At 44.2% G+C, this 20,602-nt stretch overlaps 1 long non-coding RNA gene across 2 annotated transcripts in view; it reads left to right on the top strand.

Moving 5' to 3' along the window:
• Nucleotides 1–15,704, top strand: part of LOC106781805 (uncharacterized) — a 54,925-nt gene extending 39,221 nt beyond the window's left edge. The window contains exon 4 of one of the 2 annotated variants that reach the window (XR_002800662.2): nt 15,484–15,704. This is a non-coding gene — a long non-coding RNA (uncharacterized lncRNA). Of the gene's footprint in view, nt 1–9,631; nt 9,752–15,483 lie in introns of those variants that run through there. The other variant, XR_001378549.3, reaches the window with a different exon arrangement.
• Nucleotides 15,705–20,602: the final 4,898 nt, after the last annotated feature.

The raw sequence follows: 20,602 nt of genomic DNA on the forward strand, positions 1-20,602 counted from the left end.
CAGTAGGACATGGGAGAGGGGCACACCACTTTAGCTGAGTCTGTGATGCCCACTCCCCAGCCCCCAGTGCAGAGTCTGAAAAAGCTGAGCTGGAGCGTGAGACTCATGCTTGAGGCCTAAATAGGGTCTGTTCCTTAAGCCTGATCTCAAATCTTGGGAGCCTGTTCCCTCTGCCCAGCCTCATGGTAACAAATCCAAAGTAATAATGCATAGGCTAAGCAGTACGTGCAAATAAGAGAGGCCAAGACCTGGAGGGATCCATATTTTTGCTTGTGTTAGTGATGTGGGGTGTGTTTCAGAAATAGCATTGAAAGTGACCAGACTTGGGCAACAATCATTTTAAATAGGCATGCAACATGGTACTAACCTTCTGAAAAGCATGAAGTGCTGTTCTGTGAGAAGGTAGCACTGGGAGGGTTGGACACCTTGTACACCGCCTCACATCCCTTTGGCCTAGCCTCTGATTCCAGGCATGGCTAGAGTACCCTGCTCCCAGGTGTCAGCACCTTCTGCTGGCAGGACCACGCCTGCCCTGGGGCTGCTCTTCCATCCCGGGGATGGGGGGTGGTGGGGGTGGCAGGAAGGGCCTGTGGGAGCCCACCTCACGTGGCTCAGTCTGGATGTGTGGGGGTGAGGGCACACAGGACAACCCTCAGCCAGTGGACAACAGGAGCTTACTGTTAGTGCTTCTTCTGTCCCTGAGGTGAACAATTCTGGGGTGCACTTTACCTGGCCTTCTCAGAAGGCTGACTCCCAGTGGCCCACAGTGGTAACCAACTCACAGATGACAAGGCATCTGGTGATAGCTTTCTCTCCTCTCTGTCTCTTGTTCCCCTTTCCCTGCCTGCTGCTCCCTGGGAGGACTTGTCAAGCCAACTGCCTGCAAGTAAGTTTTGCCTCAGGCTCTGCTTTTAGGGAACAGCACCAAGGCAGGGGGCCACTTGAGGTACTTAATGCAGAAGGCCGTTTGTGTGCAGGGAAAGAGGCATTTTGTACCATTCTTTAGGTTATATTAGCAATAGAGGGGGCTCACCCTCTCTCTGCCTTTCAGTTGACCCCTCGGGACCATGGCTCTTCTGTCTTTGCTAGAGCATCTCCTCCAGGCCTGTGCCTCATCCTCACGGCTCAAATGAAAAGAACAACACACCAAACTTGGACCCTAAGCCACTTCCCATTTCAATGGAGGGTACCCAATGGGGGAAAGAGTGCATCAAGCAGAGCAGATGCAAAATTCTGTTTGGGGAGACATTTGAATCTTTTTCTACTGAAATAACTTCTCTTCCTTTGTCTTTCTCTTGCTAGAGGTTGTTGAAAGTCAGGTTTCTAGCTAACTTAAGCAGAAAAGAAAGTAATTTGCAGGAAAGATGAAAAGCCAGCTACCCGAATGGAGGCTCCATACCCAGACACAATACAAGTGATTTCACAGAACTGGTCCCCTGAAGGACACACAAGTGGCAGTATGTCCAACAGCACTGCACCAGACCCTGAATTTTGCAGCCACTTAAACCACTGCCACACTGCCATCACTGGCATCAGAATAGATTCTGCTGGCATTTCCCCATGGAGCTTTAGATGGCCCCAGCAGCACTGCTGACCCTAGCAGTGCCGTAGAGCCCCCTACAATTGGCTGCCGTTCCCCAAAAACAAAACACACATCAGAGTGGGCAGCAAAATAAGGGGGACCCATTTGGCCACATTTGAAGATACCATTTGATATTGCCACTTGGTTTCTAACCAGGTTTGGTGGGTCTTCAGATGCCGTGTCCCCTTACTTAATCAAAAGTTCTACTTTCACCTCTTCTGTACATTGGAATTCCATCTTTGGAATAAGTTTAGAAATGACTGCCCTTTGGAAATAGCATCTTCAAGTGTCAAGAGGCTGGAATGGATGTTCCCAGGAGGCTCCTGAAAACTTCTTTCCAGGTGTGTGTGGACCATGGAGGGAAGAGGCCCCTCTGGAACACCCCCTGATGTGTTATTACCAAAGTAAGACTTGAGACAGCTCATGACCTCTGTTGACAGCATTCCTAAGCCTCATGCTAAGCAAGTGCCACCCCCCAGTCTTCAAAGTGCCCATGGTAACTTTAAACAAACAGTGTCAGTCACCACCTCAGGGGACTGAAGGAAAGGGACCAGCTGTTCTAGAGAATCAAACTTCCAAAGCCTCACGACCCTACACTTACTCTAGTGCTGTGAAAACTTTCTATTTGTCTTCACACACAAGACAGAAATTCATTTTTCTCAGATCTCTTGCAATGATTCTAATTCTGTGTGGAACAAAGTTCTGACAAGGCCAGTGTGTACAAATCACAGATTGGATTCTATGAGAGGCAGATGGAGTTGGGAATGCAGACGGTTTCAGGAATTCCCCTTCCTTGAGGGACCAGAGCTGTGCTCAGTTCTGCTGAAAATGACCTTCTCCAACAGCTGTGTCCCACTCTGTGCCCTGTGCCCTGAATCAGCTCTGTGTCCAGAGTGTCATCACACATCTCATGAACTACTCTCATTGGCCCTTATGCCCCTACCCACAGGTGTTCAAATCCATCCAAGGCGCCAGGAGAAGATCTGTCTCCATGCCACCACCAGCCCCTGCTGTGGTCGGCTTTCTCTTGATTCTTCCTTTGCCCACCCAAACCTCTTCTTCCTACGGTTAGGAAGCAAAAGCCCCTGTATGTCAGTAGATGCAAAGAGAGACAGAAGGTCACAAAGAGACTTTGCTCTGGCCACTAGCCCAGTTCAGCCCATCCACACACCCAGTAATAAAGGCCGCTCGTCATTCTCTTTGACCCTTTCTTAACACTTGACAGAGGCCACTCATCACAAATTGCCCTTCTCCTGATACTACAAGCTCACATTCAGTACTTCTCTACTTTCCAGCTTCCAGATAAGAGAGTTTAAAATTAAACTCAGTCCTTTGTGGATGGATGCCTTATCACAAAATTAAAATGAAGTATTGTCAGAGTGAAAGTAATGTGAATACACCTTCTTGAGAGAAATCCCTGCTCTAATTTAGAGGAGTCCTTTTAAGTCTCAAGATCCAAAGTGAATTTGTTTAGAATTGCAAACTTTTCTTATGGAAATAGCAGTGGTGGAGCTGCCTGCAGCCCATGGTTTAGGGAAGTCACTGACAGCATCTGGAAGCATTCTCCCAAGACAGAAGGGAACGTGGGCAAAGACTTAGGTACTGGAAGAAAGACCATGGGAAGTCTCTCTAGAGACTGTTGGATTCCAGGCTTCCTCACCCCGTTTCTCTCCTGGCTTCTAGGGTCTAGACCCACTAGCTTCATAGACCGCAAAGAACAAATGTCAGGCACATCAGGAGACAGTGTTGGGTTAACCCTTCAATGCTTCAGTTTGTAACCACTTCTGGCTCGTCATCAGAGTGAGGGCAGAGCTCAGTGATTAATGGCTACTTTGCAAATCAGCAAGTGCCATAATATTCAATTCCCAAATGACAAGGGGGCAGATGCTAAGGCTCTAGGCACTAAAAAAACAGCAAATGTTCCCCTTCTGTGTAAAAAAATGAGTGGGAGGAAAGAAGTGATTTGCAAAGATTTGCTACTCTTGAAAATCAGTCTTTACCTTAAATCACCCAATGCAAATTCCTGTGCTGCCCACCCTGGGGCACTTGGGCTTGAAGCTGCCAGGACACCTGGGAACTTGTGGTTTCTCAATTGGTGTAAGCCATGATGACAAACTCCCCTCTGCTGACATAGGATTTTGGTACAAGATTTGTTCTGTAACACTCAAAAGTGCCTAGTACAGAGAACAGCTCAGCATCTGCACCTGACAGTCTCCTTAACTCCTCTCTCTTCAATGAGCTCAAGGTCATGATCCATCTCTGACTATCTACCTAGGCAGAGGGTTGGTGGCACCATCTGGGAAGAAAAAGGACAAAACTTCTGTACTTTGCTGTTGGCCAATCATCTAATTCCTAATACACTCAGTTCAGCATCTACTTGATCTATTGAGGTGGGGGTATATTAGTTATCTATGGCTGTGTAACAAATTACCCCGAAACTTCACAGGTTAAAACACCAAACATTTATTATCTCACAGAGTTTTTGAGGGCCAGTAATCTGGGAGTGGCTGAGCTAGGGGGTTCTTGTTCAGAGTCTCTTAGGAGGTTGTAGTCACCTCAAGGCTTGACTGAGGATGGAGACTCTGTTTCCAAGCTCACTCACGTGGTCATTGGCAGGCCTCAGTTACTTCAGTCTGTTGTATTGAAGCCTTCAGGTCCTTACTAGCTATCATCCAGAGGCTTCAGTTCTTTACAACTTGGGCCTTTCCTAGAGCTGTTCATAACACGGCAACTTCTTCTCCCAGAGAGATTAATCTGTGGGCAAGGGGTGGGAGAGAGTAAGCCCAAGACAGAAGCTGCAGTCTATTTATAACCTAGTCCTGGAAGTGACATGCCATCACTTCTGCTGTATGCTACTGGTCGCACACAGACAAATCCTAGTACATGTGGAAGGGGACTAGGCAAGGGTGTGAGTACCAGGGAGTGGGGATCGTTCGGGGCCATTTTGGAGACTGCCTACCACATTGGCCATTGGCAGAGGATCTTAGACTCAAGTTCAGACCCTATCTGCCTTCACCTTTAGCTCCTCTTTAAGGGAGCCAGCTTGAATCTCAGTCCAGAAAGGCAGGTATGTGAAAAATAACTTACATTTTGCACCTCCAGTTTACTGGGTCTTAGGAAATTCTAATTTCACTCTTTCTCAGGGGAGTCAAGGTGTTGGGAGAGATTTCCCTGGTTATGAAGCATTTGTCAACACCTCTTCCTACCGTGATATCCATTTTCCTGGAGGCTCTCTGCTGCTTCCAGACTGTAGCTGGGAATCTATCTGGGCAGCTACATAGAATCTCACCTGCCTAGATGTACTACATCCATTTCCTTTCTGGATTCCAGGTGGTTCTTCCTGGGAAATGGGGAATAAGCTGCCATGTTATGAACAGCATCTGCCATGGGACCCCCAGGCTTCTCTGCTTGTCTTCCCTTCTACAGCCTAGGGAACATTCTTTCTAGAATATTGTCTTCATTTTATGACCAAAATACCTTTCCTGAGAATTCTACCCTAGACCCAAGGGGTTCAGATTTGGAAACAAGTCCTGTGGAGTCCCAGGTTGCTTGTGACTTCTGCCCTGAGGCAACGAGCACAGGGCTGCCTATATTTTTGAAAGGTGAAAACAGAGGAAGAAAAAGGGAAGATTAAATAACCTGGCACACCAGCGTGCTGCCTGTACTTCAGTTGGCTGGACTCCACATTGTCCATCCCACCTCCATGTCTTTGCCAGATGTCCCAAAGTTCAGTAGGCTTATTATTCACACCTGCCTGCAACTCTCAGTTCTCATGTTCTTTAGCCTCCATCTTAAGACTTGTCTCCTTTCTGACTCCTTTCCTGACCTCAAGCTTAGGGGTCATCGCTCTTCACTCTGCATTTTCTAGAGCTTTCTTGGTCTTACTCCTTATTTGCTGTAACCTTCTCTGTGTCAATTCAGAGACCACAAATTGGCAGTCTGTTTGCTGAATCTGTCCCAAAGATGTAGTTTGACCCATGCCTCTTTTTGCTTTTAATTCGAATGAGTTGCCAACATACAAAAACAGAGGGATTTCACATAAACTTGGGTTCTGGCTTGCACTGAAAAATCGTATCTGGCAGCACCAGACTCCCATTCCCATAGAATGACAATTGGCCAGCGCCGAGCAGCAGCTGTCCTTTTCCGTGGTCCTGCTCTCTCTAGGCAGCACCTGCCCGCTTCACCCGCCCTCATCACTTGCCAGACATGTGTTTGTGACTCCTGTTCTGGTTTCTTGGGTAGTTACCTCACCTCTCACAGGCTGATTGTCCTGGATGCTCTTCTTTTCCATTTAGTGATATCCCAGCACGTTGGGCTGAACTGTATACAAGCAGAAGAAAGTTAAAATCATGTTATCTACATATTAAAGATGAGGAAGGGCCTTACTAAACAATAGTGCCATCAGCTATTTTCACCCAGAATCCAAGGGCTGAGTCACCAAGGTCTTCTGAGTGGTAAACATCTCCCAGTTTATAATTGGTTTATAGCTAATAATCCCAAGCTTCAATTTCCTTGGTTAGTCTGTCTTGATATAAACATTTTGTAATTCATTTTCAGTAGAGACTGAAGAGATCCTCATTCAATGGGAATGATTCTTTTCTTTACTAGAAGTTCAGTTTACTCTCCAGTATGGATCTGATTTAGGGAAGTGAATGCAAAGGCCCTGGGGCAAGAGTGTGTGTGTTGGGGGCAAAGGAAGTGAGGAGTAAATTAGCAGGAGATGAGGCCAGAGATGAGGCCTCAGAGATGAGGCTGTGGTTGTGACGGCAGGTGATAGAAGTGGTCAGATGCCGGATTTGCTAAGGGATTAGAGTTTTCATTGGCTCAATCTAAATGAGGTTCCCAGTCCATTCTGCATGATAGGGCTGAACAGGGCTCAAAGCTCATCTTTGAGAATACTCCCAGGAGAAGACGTAAACACACCTCGATTTCCTGTGCTTTCCTGTCACCCTCTTGCAGAGCCTGCGATCTGAGGCCTCAGGAAGCTCAGCAACTTGCCCAAGGTCAGAGTCAGCAGTGCCCTGCTCTGCTCTCATGCCTTTAGCATCCAAAATCCAGAAATTCTGTACTCTCTTGGGATGACCCTTGCCCCAGAGGCTGCCCAGCATTGTTAGAGAAATGCATTACCTCTATGAATGGAGGGGGATCCCTCCCTGTCCTTGCTGGCTATTCAAAGCAAGCTGGCAGTTGCACAATAACCTATTTTCTTGATTCATAGCCCTAAATTTCCTTCTGCCCACTTCTTTCTGTGCCTTCTGGCTTCTGCTCGTGACATCCCTCTGCCCGGAATGGCTCCGGTACAGAGCCAGTTTGACTTTGGAGGCTGTTTTGCAAAATTAAGAGCCTGCTTTGACATGGCTTCAAGGAACACCCCGCGAGCTTCAGCAGCAGCACTTGCTTCATTCAATCCTGGATACAACAAATGCTCCAAATAGGGCCACGCACGCCTAGCACAGCACAGCCACCCAGCAAGCGGCCATTTAATCTCAATTGCTCCCCATAGCGTGGGCCAATTAAAGAGGAAGCCAGCAGGGCAAGGATCACTGGCAAATCTTTTGAGGGAAGGAGACCCCAGGGCTGCCTTGCCAAAGGCTCTCCCCCTCCATTCACACACTGTGCAAGAATGCAAACTGTGGGGCTGCCAGTTGGATGGAGGGCTGCCCCAGAAACGGGAGCTGAGATTCGGTACAGATGGCAGCGAGAGTGGCAGCAACGCAGAATAGTATCCCCAGGGCTTGAAACTTCCAAAATGAGATTTATAGTTCTGGCCCGCCCTCTTTTGGGAGGAAACACCTGCTCCAGCAGCTTTGGGAGCGGCCTCTTATTATCAACTTCTGTGTAGAGATCACATTTTTGCAGCTAACTAGTGCCTGGTGTGAAAGAAAAGCTATTTTGAGGTGGGAGGAGTTCTCAACCTTTTCGTCTTTGCATTTTGTGTCCTGATTAGTTTCTCTTTAATCCTTTATTTCTAAGTCTCGTTTCTTCCACCATCCTCCTTTTCTAGCTTCCATTTACTCTCCTTAGAACCTGTGCTTTGGAGACCAAGCCAGGGCTTCCCAGTGGTTCCCAGGCTCTACCTGCCCATGAGAATCACCAGGGTCCCCCAAATGGTTATGCCTGGGCCACTTTCCAGACCGCTTAAGTCAGATCCTGGGGGAGGTGGGGAGCCTGGCAGAGAAGTGTAAGTTCCTCAGCTGATTCTAATGTGTAGCCAAGGTTCAGAACCGCTGGCTACAGAAATGATGCTAAGAAACAAGATAGATTTGACTGTCCTGATTCACTGGGGTTAGCTTAACGGCCACACATGAGTTTCTAGAAGCAGGATTTAGTCCCAAAGATATCTGTGAGGAATCAGATTATTTTTTCATGGCTCTTCCCCTGTTATACAAGTGATACGTGTTCACTGAAGATTTAGAGAATAGAGACAAAAAAACCCTATAATCTAGCCCCTCAGAGCCACTATTAATATTTTATGTATTGTAGTGTATATTTCTTTTACTCTTATTTTTATGCATATGTACAGAGAATTTCTTGAATAAAAGTGAGATTGTACTATAGGTAGCCTTATAACTCTTGTCTCTTAATATCATGAACTTCTTTCCATGTGAGCAAATACGTTGTAGAACACAATTTTAATTGATGGAATAGTATTGTTTAATCAGTTTCCTATTAATGGGTTTTGGGCTACTGTTTTATCCTCTTAGAATAAACACCTTCCTGTCCACTTTTGTAGCTAAATCTTTGCCCACATCTGTGCTATTGGTCTAATTTTTTTCTCTATACTCATTCACTGGGTCATTTTGTCTAGTCCCATGCCTTTAGTTCTACCCCAAACACTAACAATCCAAAATTTCCGTGCATTTCATGTCACTTTTGTTCAAAAGGAGCTCTTATGATGCCCCTCTGGTTGCTCGAACCTCATTTCCTATCTTCCTACCTCTCATATGTTTGTTTTTTCTTCAAGCCAAAAACTGAGACATCATCCTTAATTCTTTCTTTGCCCCCAGGACAGAGCCTCTCCCCACCAATCCATATGCAAGACGTGTTGGTTCGAGCTCCATATTGTCTTGAATCTATCTACATCTTTCTCCCTATCACCTCCTAATCAAGCCAACTTCATCTCTTGTTTGGACTAAACTATTTCACTCTCAACCTTCTATCTTTTCTCCACGTTGCAGCCAGAATAATCTCCTTTAGGCGTAAATAAGATCATGGTATTTTCTACTTTGAAGAGTTACATGGCTACCTATCTTCAAGAATAAAACTCAGGACTTCTTACCATGATCTGCAACCCTGCAAATCTGGCTCCTGCTTACCTTGCTAATCTCTTCATTCCACTTCTCCCCTTGATGACCAGACTCCAGGCACTTTATTCTTTCTGTTCTTAAACATACCAACGCCTTTTCCACCTTGGGACTTTGAAACCCACTGTGCAGCATCCACCCAGTGCCAGGGGAACCATCCAAACTTTCAGCTTATGCTTCTTGTTCCATGAGTAATAAAGTCCTTTGATCCAAGAGTCTCATATCTTCCACCACAAAACTGTAGCAGGCTATTTTCTTAGCTTGGAAGAAGGGTGAAATCTCAGACCCTTCACATTGACACACCATTCCAGTGTGCTTGGGAAGAAAACCTACCTCACGGCAGATCAAATGTGTTTGACCATTTATTGGATATACTGCCATTGGACAGACCTGGCAATGCACACTGTATAGTATAGTGTCCCCCGCCCCCCCAGATCCATACCCACTTTAAACTGAATATTAAACGGTACTGCATCATGGAAAGGCATTAAGAAATTTCAGCTTTAATAAAACAAGTAGAAGAGGCAGGAGTGATAGTCTCTCCACTCGTAATAGTCCTATTTGGCCTATGAGTAAAGCAGGTGGCTTCTGGAAACTAAATGTTAGCTATCATGGCTTTTCCCCAAGGTAGACACAGTGAAAACTGTTTAAGAAGTCCAACAGGCTAAAATTTGACAGATTTGACTAATGCTTGCTTTTTTATCTGAATTTGGAAGGAAGCCAGGCACAATTCATTTTCTTACAGAAGGAAGGCTCCGTGCATTCACTGTCTTCCCGCAAGGGTACCGAAAGTCTCCAGGATATGCTCCCAACCTGATGAGAAGACACTTGGATTTGATTGCCAATAAAGTTGTTATTTTTCACATTGATGATATTATGATGGTCTCCTTTCCAGAAGAAGCAGCCAGGGAGGATTGGAGAATTCCAATAGCACATATGACCAGCTAAAGATGATTAATTCACCTGGCTAAAATGCAGAGCCAAATCAGGTCAACTCTGGGGAATAACTTGGGCCAAGAGTATAGAGACAACCAGCTTTGCTGCTCAGGATACTATTTCAGTTCCTTGGAATTTGACTGTGCTTTTTCCCAAAGGCAACAAGTGCTGGATGCTGACTTCACCCCACGTATCTAAACTAGGACTGACTCTCAGTGCTGTCCAGCTGCCTGCTGGTTTAGTTTTCTCATCCTTTGCTTCTCTAATCCTCCTCCTCCTTCTTCCTGGGAATGGACAGAAGGGGAAGTTATGGGAAGGCTAACCCTGCTATCTGCCCTGTGGGTGGGCAATATGGCTGAATCCAGAGATTCAGGTTCATTATCTGGTTTGAGACAGATAATGAATGGACAAAGGGGGAAATTGTGGCAGATGAAAATGGAGCACACAAATGGATAATGATGCTGGGAAAGGATAGGGTCATATTTTCCCAAGATTGCATCTTGGAGCAAGAGAATAATACTCTTAGATGTTTGTGGTGCCAAACCATGGCAGATGCTGGGAGAAACCTCTGGATTTGCTTTCCCTTGAGAAGAAGATTTGGACTGAAGCTGGAATACAAGTTATACTTTAAATTCTACTTGGTTGACTTAGAGAAATGACATCACTCAGTACCCTCTGATGACCTACTGAATAACAGCAGGCTGGATTTGGGTGATTTTTGTTTAGTTTTGTTGGTTTGTTTTGGTTATGTTTGTAATATTGATTCTTTTCTAGCCCTGAGAGAAAGCCTATTTTTGAACTGAGATGGACACATTGTCTTACTGTGCCTGGTAGCTGATACCTTGTATCGTTGTGAGCCAGCAGGGCATCATGTTAAGGTTATAAAAGGAGTTGCATCTTGCTGCTTACACAGTATCTCAGAATCTGCTTTTCCTTTTGACTACACCAGATGCGAATGTGGATGAAAGCATTCACGGAAGCAGGATAGTGTCCAAGAGAGTGAACATCTGTGTGATGCAGTTGCCATGTCCCATTGATTCCCCTGGAATTTGGAAAATGTGTGCAGGGCTGCACAGTGAAACCTGGAAGCCTGGGCTAGTGAAAACTTGTTTCCTGGTGGATGGGATGTGGTCACGCCCCATACCAGATGGAACTCAGTTTTCTGAGTAGAGGCCTCTAGTGACCACCTTGCTTAAGGGAAATAAGTGGTAATATGAGAAAAAGGGTGTTTTTCTTGAAAAGTTGGAAAAATGACACCATAATATTAACCAATGTATGATGTGTTGAGCATTACTTTAATGTCTGCCATGGTTACTGAGTATAATACAAGATTTTTGACTCCACGTATAGAGCTAAATGAAAATCAAACCAATGTAGAAGATGATCTCCAGGATGAAAGGATGTTTTGAGTTGATTTAAGACCCCTAATTGATGTAATTCACATGGGAACTTGCCAGAGGACACTATGGAGTTGAATGCTCCTACCAACGTCTTAAAAAGGGGCAAACCATGGAAGGGAGAGGGGAGAACAGAGGAGGGAGGAAAGCAGCAATTGGTAAAGGAATATATATCAGAAACTTGTGAATGGGCAGAGTCTTGTTAACTTGTTTTGTGGAGAGAATTCTAACTCCTCACTGGAGGTTACAAGTCTTGGTGGTTGTTTGTATTTTAGTATGTTTATTTTTTTGTGTGCAACAAATATTGTAGAAATTGCTGTACTAAGAATAAGAAAATGCCTCAAATATGTATCGAGGAGATTTTAATGGAGTGCAAGAGGTGAATTGGAAGGAAGGGGGTTAACAGCTGGTTCTGTGGCCTTTCCTCTAGCCTCAGGGATATCTGAGGCTTTGACTCTTGGTCTTTTCTCTTTATAGCATTAACTCAAAGAATTATTGGGATGATATACTACTGATTAAATAGAATCCAGCTGGGGATTATGTACAAGAGCTTAGTCTGTATGTGCATGTAATCAAAATTGGTCATTGAGTAATGAGTTATTGACATGGATGAGATGCAGCTGTCCTGAAGAATGAGGTGGGTGGGTAGTCACATGTCTGAGGGGCTACAAGGCCAGCCGGCATAAAGCTGAAGGGGGCTCAGAGCTGATGGCTTCCCTCAGCTGAGGTCATCTGTACTCAGTCTTCTCTCTTGTGAGCACACATGTCCTAAGTTCAGAATGACTATGTTTGGGAGTCGTGGGACTTCTGCAGTGCCATTGCTGTGCATGCCAGGATATTGCATGTCCTCTGTCCTTTAGTAAACTTGGTGCTGGGTGTGGCCTATTGTGTCTTATGAATTTGATTGTCCATCTGACCCCAAGTGCACTGTGGCTAGTAGAACATGGTGGACGTTGCAATTGCCTTAAACTTTATATATTTTAACTTGTTTTATTCTTAACCATAGTGTTTAATTCACAGCTGTGATGGACACTGATGGAAGATAGGAAAAATGAGGAACCTTGACGTTGAAATATATGTTTAACAAGATAAATGATAATTCCTCAAATTTGCATCAAGATTTTCTTCCCAGATCTGTGAGTTGCATTTATCTGATCGAGATCTTTATATAGCAGATCTACATGTCTCTCTTACTTAAGCAACCAGTGCTAAAGAGAAAATATGGTGAAAATTACTCCAATTTGGCTTTCTGCTTATTGGGAATAAATACTATCCACATCTGTAATGTGTTATTTGTAGAGCAATGCTTGCAAATAGCAGCCTAAAACTTTCTCTCTAAATTTGTCATTTAAAAAAATTTATGAAGATTATAAAAAGAAGCCAGTTGTTTTTTTATCTCAATATACAAGAAGTCTAAACATCTAGTATATTGACTTCTATTTGGTACTAATCAAGATTATCCAAAAGCACTTGAAGGATTGAATGTAAGTCATGAAACATTTTGAGACACCAAAGGCAATTTCATTCAAGTTCCAGCTCCATTGCCACCTCCTCAGGGGCCAGCCTGAATTACTCTACCTAATGTCTTCCCTTAGTTCCTTCCTTTTGGGTACCCTCCACCCTACAAATCAGGGGTCTCCATCTTATTACTCTCTTTTATTTTGCACCCCATGTTACCCTATAGAATGTAAGCTCATATGGGCAGAATCTGTCTTGTTTTACCGCTGTGTCCCCACAGTGCCTAAGAACATTGCCTGGAACATGATAGCCATTCCATTTGAACATATCAAATATATTTTTATTTTCCCTCAGGTATAAAAAGTAGTTATTTTGTGACAATTGACAAAACTGGAGTATGGTACGCATTTTTCCTGTAACATAGTATTTTGACAAATGCGCGATGCCAAGTATTTATATAGTCAGAGAGTATATACTCTGCTTTGCAGTTAGAGACCACCAGTGGTTCTGTTCCAGTGATTTAAATATATATTGAATTTTAAAACCAAAGGTGGTGACTGTGGAAACGCGCTGCTCAGATCTCCTGCTGAGGGGAACACAGTTGACTGGCAGCTCCAGCTGCTGCTCCTCCGGATTCACCACCGTGTTTGCACTGAAATCATGCTTCCCCTGGGCTGTTCCCAGCCAAAAACCAGGCATGGTGGGCATCCTAGTGGAATGTGGGACTTCTCTAACAGACAGCTTTTGCTTGAGGACTCCCCATGTGCTGGAACTTTCTGGGAACTACACCGTAGCCTTAGGCTCTTCCTCCCCAATCTTCCTTCCTTCCTTCTTTCCTTCTGGAAGTTCTAGCCAATGGAAGGCATTGGCAGAAGATTAGAGAATGGGAGGAAGGGGAAGTCCAAGGACCTTCTTCTCTTCTCTCTGCTTCCTGTGGCACCTCCAGCAGCATCTGTGTCTCCTCCATGTCTCCCTCTCCCTCCATGTAATGTATCCTCTCTCTCTGTGGCCCAGTCCCCTCCAGGCTGCCCTAGCCGATCCTTTAGGCACATCCAGTGGCCACTGTAATAAAATAATTTCTAGTGGCTTAGGGATTGACAAATACGGAAGTTCTCTCTCTGTTCCAGGAGAAAATTCATAAAGAGATCCTAATTTCTATAAAAATTTAATATTTTGAAGAGTTAATAGATTTATTTAATAGATTACATAAACAATGGTGCTCATACTGGAGAAAGTATGTGGACTTATTATTTTACTCCACATAAAAAAGTTAAATCCAGGGGCCAGCCTGGTGGCATAGAGGTTAAGTTTGCACACTCTGCTTCGGCAGCCCAGGGTTCTCCTGTTTGGATTCAGGGCGCAGACCTACACACCGCTCATCAAGCCATACTGTGGTAGCATCCCACATAGAAGACGTAGGAGGACTTACAACTAGGATTTACAACTAGGTACTGGGGCTTTGGGGAGAAGAAAAAGAGGAAGATTAGTAACAGCTGTTAGCTCAGGGCCAATCTTCCTCACCAAAAAGCATACCTTTAAAATAAAATTTAAAAATTTTTTTAAAAAGAAGGAGGATCTACAATTCCTTGTAGAATGATAAAGGCATCACTTAGTGTCAAGGCTGTGTTTTCAAATGAGACTAGAATTCTAAAAATAATTAAATTCAATAGATGCAAAACAAAATGTATTTTTTTTAAAAGTTAAAACTTTGCTAGAAAATGTAGGAGAGTACAGGGATAATCTGGGATGATGGGAACGGTTTGTAACTGTGTTACCTACCTATTGCCGTGTAACCAATTAATTCAACACTTAGCAGCTTAAAACACCTAACATCTATTATCTCACACTTTCTAGGGATCAGGAACCTTGGAGAGGCTTAGCTGGGTGGTTCTGGTTCAGGGTCTTTCGTGAGGCTGTAGCCATCTGAGGGTTCAAATGGGCTGGAGAGTCTGCTTCTAAGGTCACACATGTGGCTCTTGGCAGGTTTCAGTTCCTCACTGGTTATTGGCAGGAGGTCTCCATTTCTCACTGTGTGGACCTCTCCACGGGGCTGCTCATATCACAGCAGCTTGCTTCCCCCAGAGTAAGAGATCCAAGGGAGAGAGAGAATGAGAATAAATGCATCCAAGATGGAAGCCTCAGTCTTTTTCTTACCTAATTTTCTTTTCCTTTTTTTGGTAAGGAAGATTGGCCCCGAGCTAACAACCATTGCCAAGCTTCCTCTTTTTGCTTGAGGAAGATCATCCCTGAGCTAACATCTGTGCCAATCTTCTTCTATTTTGTATGTGGGACGCCACTGCAGCATGGTTTGATGAGCATCTAACCTAATTTTAGAAGTGACATCTTATAATTTCTGTCATATTCCATGCATTAGAAACAAATCACTAAGTTCAGCCTACACTCAAGGGGAAGGAAATTAAACTAGACCTCTTGATGGGGAGAGTATCACAGAACTTGTGGGCACATCTTTAATACCACAACAGTAATCAAGAGGAGAGTCTCAGGAGCTATGAAAGAAAAAAAATCTGATTATCTGAAAACATAAAACATTTGCATGGGAAAATACTGTAACAGTTAATAGACAAGAGACAACTTGAGAAAATTCTTGTATTGCAGATAAGGTAAATCTCTATAATATATAAATATATAAAGTGCGCATAAAATTGGACAAGAAATAGACAATCTGCTAGACAACTAGGCAGAGGATATTCAATCAGTCAGGGCTTTTGTTTGACTGCTGGTGACAGAGACCCACCTGTAGTGGCTTAAAGACTTGAGGGTTTGTTTTTGTTTGCTTTTGTCATAGGTCCCGAGGGAGGAGGCTCCTGGCTCTGGTTCAGGGCTGAAGTGTCTTCATTTGCTTGACCTTTGTCTTATGGTTACAAATGGCGACTAGAACTTCAGGCAAGAGCTACACATTCTCGGCCTCAAGAAGGAGATGGCAGGAAAAGGACAAAAAGGGTTTTGTCATTGGTTTTAGCCAATGACTTCTTTTTATATCCTATCCAAAAAGCTACTAGAAACAAACAAGATTGCCTACAGTATAAGATAGGATGCATCTGGGTCCAAACAACAGAAGACTCAGTTGAAAGAAAATTTTAAAAAATGAGGAAAATTCGGGGCTGGCCCTGTGGCCGAGTGGTTAAGTTCGCGCGCTCCGCTGCAGGCGGCCCAGTGTTTCGTTAGTTGGAATCCTGGGCGCGGACATGGCACTGCTCGTCAGACCACGCTGAGGCAGCGTCCCACATACCACAACTAGAAGAACCCACAACGAAGAATACACAACTATGTACCGGGGGGCTTTGGGGAGAAAAAGGAAAAAATAAAAATCTTTAAAAAAAAAAATGAGGAAAATTCTTTACATACAAGTCCTGAAGCAGGAAAGTTCAGGTACCAATTCAGTGGCTCAATTTTATCAGATATCCAGATTATTTCCATGTTTGGGCCTTGCCTCCCATAGAGAGTATTCACTTTTTGTCACTAGACTGTTTGTTACCCCATGGTTACAAGATGGTACAGCTACACGCAACCCTTATCTACACAACAATGACCAAATGCGAGAAAAGGCAACTCTGTCTTCCATACCAAAAGCAATCCTGACGAGGGGAATAGGGTTACATGACTGTATGACTGGCTTGGACCAGAAAGTCTTAGCTAGTGGGCTGGTGCCCAAGGTGGGTGACACTTCTGAGATGTTGATCCTCTCAGTCCTTCGGGCAGCCTGCGTGGGACCTGGGGTGCCTAGAACCTCCCAGGCTAGTCACCTCCCAGGATCAATGGAAGCACTTAAAAGGTGCCATATAAAAAGCATATCATGTGTGCGCCTTGATATGGAAAAGGCTGGGAAGCAATGGCTAAGGTAATTTACCTTCACCCCCTGGGGTCAGATAAAAGACCAAGGCAGGCTGGCCATCAGAAACCTGAGCAACACTCTGGTTCTGTCAGCAAAGGAAAGGGGGAGGCAACTGAATGTTTGCCACACTATCAAAGAGCTAGAATGAGATGGAATTAAAATTCTAGTCAGTATCTCTAGAAACAAGACAATAGGACCACAGCTTGAAAGTGGTGAAGGGAAAGAACTTTGAGCTAGAGCTTTATGCCTAATAAAACTGCTCCAGGTTGGGCTCCGGGAAGTGGATGCTGAGATGGAGCTTAGCATAGGGGAGTTTTATTAGGGCTCAGCACCAGGGGGTGTGGGGGAGGGAAGGAAGCAGGATTAGGCAAAGAGAAAAGTTGGGCTGCCATGAAGCTCTGGCAAAGGCTTCAGCTGACTCTGAGGGGAGCTCTGAGGTGGGATGGCCTTCAGAGTGGTCCCACTAGCGTGGGGTCTTTCTACCCTCATGTGGACCAGTCATCAGATGCAGGAAGCCCCTAGGAATGGGGTACAACCTTGGCTGAGGCAGCTCTTTCTAGCCGAGGACCATTTCTGGAGAAGGCTGGAGACTGAGATATATCTGCTGGCAGCACCCTTAGTCTTGAGGGAGGGATCTGGGGGTCATGTCCCAGCCTCCAGCGCAGAGATGAACATTTATTCAGCAAATATTTATTCAGCACCTACTATGTGCCAGGCCATTCTAGGCACTTGCTGCATATCAGTAAGCAAAAGAAATGAATATCTCTGCCCTCATGGAGCTAATGGACAAATTAAAAATGTAATAAATAAGTTATATAGTTGGATGTCAACTAGCATTCAGCCAAGAAAATCAAAACCATTCTAGAATTTTCATATGGAAACGAGTTTTATACAGGGGATTAATGCAAGTACTGAGGGGCCACCCTTGTGGCCGAATGGTTAAGTTTGCATGCTCCACTTCAGTGGCCTGGGATTTGCTGGTTCAGATCCTGGGTGTAGACCTACTCACTGCTCATCAAGCCATGCTGAGGCGGCATCTCACATAGAAGAACTAGAATGACCTACAACTAGGATATACAACTATGTACTGGGGCTTTGGGGAATTTAAAAAAAAAAGAGGATTGGCAACAGATGTTAGCTCAGGGCTAATCTTCCAAAAGGAAGAAAAAAAGAAAGGAAGAAAGGAAAGAAGGATAGGAAGGAAGGAAGAGAAGGAAGGGAAGGAACGAAAGAAAGGAAGGAAGGAAAAAAAAAAGAAAGAAAAGAAAGAAAGAAAATACAAGTACTGAAAGAGTTGGGAGGCCAAACGACACCTAAGATACCCAGAGTTAGCAACAGTAGGAAGCTACTACCACTTCTAGGGCCAGAGGGTCAAAAGGAAGGGGCAGTTTTACCAGAACCTAGAAGTTGAGGCTATTGGTGGGGGCTAGAGTCTCAGTGGGGACAGCCTGGAAGGCAGAGGACCCCAGACAGAGAGGGTATAAGGAGGAAGATGGAGTCATGGAGAGGACGTGGATGCTGTTGGAGGTGCCAGGAAGCCAAGAGAGGAAAAGTACCCCATCTTTCCCTTCTTCCCATCCTTCAACTTTCTGTTGGTGCCTCCCATTGGCTGCAACTCCCAGAAGCCAGAGGGCAAGTGAGCCTGGGAAACATCGTTCCCTGTGATACAGAGCAGGGCGAGAACAATGGGGACTGATCTGAGAGCAAACCACCACTGAACAACAGTATGTTTAGAAGGTGGTAAGTTTAAGGGTTTTTTTCTTATAGAAAAAAGAAATTGTAGAGTAAAATAAAGAGAAGTGGGGGTTCTAGAGTGGAAGGAGGTAGTAAGGACGGGGGAGACCACAGAGAAGGTGACATCTGAGCAAAGAATTGAGGCGAGGGAGTGGTTGGCTAAAGGATTGTCTGGGGGAAGAATTCAGTATTCCGGAGAGAAAGAGCTAGAACAAAGGTACAAGATGAGATGGCGCCTGCCTGCCTGCTCCTGTTAGAGGCACAGCAAGGAGGTGGCTAGAACACAGCAAACGAGGTGCGGGTGGCCAGTGATGTGGCCTGAGAGGAGTGGGAGCCAGGTTGTGCACCATTGAAGAAGTGTGACTTTTACTTTGAGTAACACCGGGAGCCATTGCATGGTTTTAATCAGAGGAGGAACATTCGAATACTGCGTTTAAATGTAGGCTTTTCCAAACGTGTGGATTTAAATCATACCACCCACAGACTATCTCTGAAAAAACTGCTCGAGGCTGTAATTCAGCAAGAAGAAAAATTAGTTCGGGAGGAAGTAGAGGGATGCAATGGTGAGTAAAATCCAGAGCTGTCTACATAAGTACTAATTGAGGAAAGGTTTTAAAAGAATGATCTGGAATTAGAATTCCAGATGACTTCAATATGGAGGTAGGGCAGCAGGTGGTGGCAGGAGGAGAGAGAGAGAAGAGAACATTATGCTTCTTGCCCTGTCTTGTGGGGAAGACAGAGAGAGGGACCTTATTAGAAAAATGTATGTGGATTAAACATTTAAAGCGTAAAATGAAAGGTTAGAAGTTTAAGAGTAAATCACTAAAGCCAGCCCTGGTGGTCTGGTGGTTAAGATTCAGTGCTCTCGCCACCGTGGCCAGGGTTAGCTTGCCGGTCAGGGAACCCCACCGCCCGTCCGTATGTTGTCATACTGTAGCAGCTGCTTGTTTTGATAGCACTAACAACAACAAATCACTAAAAGAATAAATACAGAATATATAAGTTTCTAACTAGTAGAAGGAAAAAACTGGAACCAAGGAGACTTAATTCAACAAAAAGCAAGAAAAAGGTGTGTGGGTGGTAGTACTGGTATAAGACACTAAGAGCCTGGAAAAGAAAAAACAAAATTAGATAGCAGGAATATGTTAAACATAGAATTACCATTTGACCCAGCAACTCTCCTCCTGGGTATCTACCCAGGAGAGCTGAAAACATATGTCCACACAAAGCTGTACGTAAAGGTTCAGAGCAGCATTACTCATAACAGCCAAAAGATGGAGACAACCCAAAAGTCTATTGACAGATGAATGGATAAACAATATGTATACCCATACACTAGACTATTATTCAGTCATAGAAAGGAATAAAGTACTCATACATGCTATAGCATGGATGAACCTTGAAAGCATTACATTATGCTAAGTGAAAAGCAGTTATGAAAGACCACATATTATATAATTCCATTTATATGGAATGTTCAGAATCGGCAAATCTATAGATACAAAGTCGATTAGAGGTTGTTTGTGAGGGGGCAGAAGGGGATGAAATGGGGGTGATAGCTAAAAGGTAGAACTACAGAAAGAAACGAACAGCTACACGATAGTGACAGAATGATTAATTTCTCTGTGAGCTCTTGTTGGGTGTGGTGAGTTCCTCTGTATCTTTCCTAGATTCTAGCCTGGTGCAGTGTGGGGCATTTTGCTAGTTCATTCGTCAAATGTTGATGGGCGCTGGTGACACAGCAGTGAATGCAGCAGACACAGGCCTGGCCTCACAAAGCACTGCACGGCCATGGTCACTTGGGAAGTGTTCACTGACTGAGAACCCTGGGGAAACATGTTAAATCAGAAGGGACTTCCCATGAAGAGGGGGTGAGGAATGACCTTGAGCAGAGAGAAAACCAGGCTTCCATTTTAATTATGCATCCAATGCTGGTGAAATGGAGTTAATTATCTTTATTATCTTTGGAAATGCTGCAGTGCACTTCCTATCTTTTGTTTCACATTCCTTGAGATAAAGGCATTCTCATAATTACTTGCAAAATGTTTAAAAACAAGGGCTGCATGTAGTCAGTGGAGAGCCAAAGCCGATAAAGATTTTCTGAGTTTGATTAGAACTGTATTTGGCCAACATTTGGTATATATAAGTACTTTTCTTTTTTTACTGCATTGCTTTTTATTTATTTTTTCCAGCTTTATTGAGATATTCTTGATATATAGCGTATGTAAGTTTAAGGTGTACAATGTGATGATTTGATACACACATATATTGTGAACTAATTATAGGTTTGGTTTATTTTGGTTTCTGCTTTGAAATATAAATTCAGGTGTCTGTAGGC

The sequence above is a fragment of the Equus caballus genome, chromosome 16, assembly GCF_041296265.1.
Source record: "Equus caballus isolate H_3958 breed thoroughbred chromosome 16, TB-T2T, whole genome shotgun sequence".
Classification (NCBI taxonomy): domain Eukaryota; kingdom Metazoa; phylum Chordata; class Mammalia; order Perissodactyla; family Equidae; genus Equus; species Equus caballus.